At 37.2% G+C, this 3,138-nt stretch overlaps 1 protein-coding gene across 1 annotated transcript in view; it reads right to left on the bottom strand.

Moving 5' to 3' along the window:
• Positions 1 to 3,138, bottom strand: part of CFAP47 (cilia and flagella associated protein 47) — a 562,540-nt gene that overhangs the window by 321,815 nt on the left and 237,587 nt on the right. The gene's annotated exons all lie outside the window — the stretch shown is intronic.

Here is a 3,138-nt window from a genome sequence, read left to right as displayed (position 1 = left end):
TTTAGGCAGGTGTAGGTGGAATCTAAGTGATCAGCAGGACGCGCGGTGAGCCCAGCGTCCTCCTACGCCGCCATCTTCCCCTAATTTCATATTTTTAAACATTGCTATTTAATGTGGTTGGCAAATTCAGGCTGATAAAAAGTTAAGGAATAGGAACTGGTTGGTAAAAAGTTGGTAATTTATCAGTTAGCTGTCAATTTCTCCATTCATCAAATTTTAGACACCTTCTCTACGTTTTTATGTATTAGATACTCACATTTTAAAATATGTTTTGGCTATACAATAAAATAAAACTTTTGAGACAACATACCTGAGGCAATAAAAAAACAAAGGAGAGAATTACAGTGTATGATGAACTATATTTTCAAAAACAAAAATATTTTCAGTTTCTTGTGAACCTATACCAAATTTTCAAGGGCCACCTTAAACATCAAATGCCCCATGCAACTCTTGTTGGTTCCTGTACCAGAATGATTCCTGTCCCTTTTGATTCCCATATCACATCTCTTCCATGTGTATTGTGCATTCACTATCTGTTTTGCATCAGCTCTTTCTCATATACTTGTCACTATTAATACAGCTTTGAAGGCATAACTGTGGTTTAATCATATCTGTACCCTTTGCAGGGTCTATCCAGTGTCTTTTGTGGAGGATATTCAATTCGTTTAATTGACAGAAATTGTAGTATTTTTGTTCTCTGAAACCAAAGTCTTTCATTGCGATTTATCTTTAAAGCTCTCTTATAAAAGAAAGCTCTGGTCAAATCCTACAATACAGTTTCTCTTTACAGCTACACCAATATAAAAGAATGTAAATGTCAGACCTGAAACAAAGTGAGTTTAACACGCAAGTGACTTTAGTACAAGGAAAAGCAAGCCATTATGAAATGTTATTTCTCCAGCAGGTATAAGGAACAACTTTATACCAAGCCATATGTGGGCACTGGCATCATCAATCTCTCTTGCATCATGGAACGGAAAACTCAAGAGTTACTTGTAATGGTCTTTCTTCTGTGCCCATCTTTTGTGACTGTTAACAAGAACTAGGAAATCTCAAATGTCTCCTATATCAGCTTATTATTTTAAGTTTCCATTTCAATGTCATGAGTAGAGAAAACACTTTCCACCTTGACTACATGAAATTATATTTTGATTGGTCTGTGTTCCCTATCTCCAGTCCCTCTCCCATCAAGTCCATTCCGACCATAGTGATGAAAGCAAATATCTTTATGCCCATAATACCCCATCGTAAACTTCTGACTTTTTATGCTGACATCCAGTATCCCAATATACACCTATATTGATTTTTTCTAATCCCAAAATTCAACTAAGGAATCTATTCACAGAATTTCCTTAATGTATGTCAAATATTCCATTTGACATTCTGTTTATGTTGTTTCCTCTGAGTAAACTCCTTCCTCTCTTACCAGTACCAATCCAGATCCAATCCACCCTTCAAGAACCCAAATAAGCACTGCCTTCTCCACATAGTCTTTGATGGATCAATGTAGATCATACTGATCTCTTCCTTATCTGAATTCTACACTTTATTTTTTTCATTTTATGACAATTACATGAGTAGAATGTTATTTATCATTTAATATGTATATATCTAGATTATCCAATGACTTTGTATATTCTTCAAAGTAAGAAATCATTTATTATACTATTTTATCACTCTAACAAAGAGCTTAAAAATAGTAAGCATATAATGGTTTTGATTACTGATAATGAGAACTTGATGTAAAAAGCCAGATGGAATTAGAACTTGGAGATCCAAACGTAGTAATATATATTGCCACTGCGATCTCTACATGAATATTTATTTTAAAACCAAAGTGAAAGGTTTTTTTAGCTAAATTAATAAATGATAAAGCATCTATATTCAAACAACTTTGCTCCTTTAATTAATTCTTAGAGCTTAAGTAGTGTTACTAAATCACTCAAGTTCAGTCTTAGGGTTTAAGAAAACTGGAGCTATCTTTAGAGCTACCTTCTTATCACACACAGCTGGATATACATTAATTATATAGATTTCAAAATATCCAGTAGATTTTTGTGAAGTCATATTTCAAATTCCACATTTCAGCAAGAGCTTACAAAATATGAGAACAGGGAGTCAACTAACACTTTCCCAAAGAAAACATATAAATGGCCAATAGGTACATGAAAAGGTGTTCAACATCACTAACCATGAGGGAAATATAAATCAAAACCACAAGGAGATATTACCTCACACCTGTTAAAATAACTATTATCAAAAAAGAGGAGAGGTGTCATCAGGGAAATACAAATCAAAACCACACTCAGATATCACCTCACGCCAGTCAGAGTGGCCAAAATGAACAAGTCAGGAGACTATAGATGCTGGAGAGGATGTGGAGAAACGGGAACCCTCTTGCACTGTTGGTGGGAATGCAAACTGGTGCAGCCACTCTGGAAAACAGTGTGGAGGTCCTCAGAAAATTAAAAATAGACCTACCCTATGACCCAGCAGTAGCACTGCTAGGAATTTACCCAAGGGATACAGGAGTACTGATGCATAGGGGCATTTGTACCCCAATGTTCATAGCAGTACTCTCAACGATAGCCAAATTGTGGAAAGAGCCTAAATGTCCATCAACTGATGAATGGATCAAGAAATTGTGGTTTATATACACAATGGAATACTACGTGGCAATGAGAAAGAATGAAATATGGCCCTTTGTAGCAACGTGGATGGAACTGGAGAGTGTGATGCTAAGTGAAATAAGCCATACACAGAAAGACAGATACCATATGCTTTCACCCTTATGTGGATCCTGAGAAACTTAACAGAAACCCATGGGGGACGGGAAGGAAAAAAAAAAAAGAGGTTAGAGTGGGAGAGAGCCAAAGCATAAGAGACTCTTAAAAACTGAGAACAGGGGCGCCTGGGTGGCGCAGTCGGTTAAGCGTCCGACTTCAGCCAGGTCACGATCTCGCGGTCCGTGAGTTCGAGCCCCGCGTCGGGCTCTGGGCTGATGGCTCAGAGCCTGGAGCCTGTTTCCGATTCTGTGTCTCCTTCTCTCTCTGCCCCTCCCCTGTTCATGCTCTGTGTCTCTCTGTCCCAAAAATAAATAAACGTTGAAAAAAAAAAAAAAACTGAGAACAAACTGAG

The sequence above is a fragment of the Herpailurus yagouaroundi genome, unplaced genomic scaffold, assembly GCF_014898765.1.
Source record: "Herpailurus yagouaroundi ecotype Mexico unplaced genomic scaffold, PumYag 67793, whole genome shotgun sequence".
NCBI classification, from domain to species: Eukaryota; Metazoa; Chordata; class Mammalia; order Carnivora; family Felidae; genus Herpailurus; species Herpailurus yagouaroundi.
The sequence above is the reverse complement of the archived record's forward strand: the minus strand, read 5'-3'. Positions and strand labels throughout refer to the sequence as shown.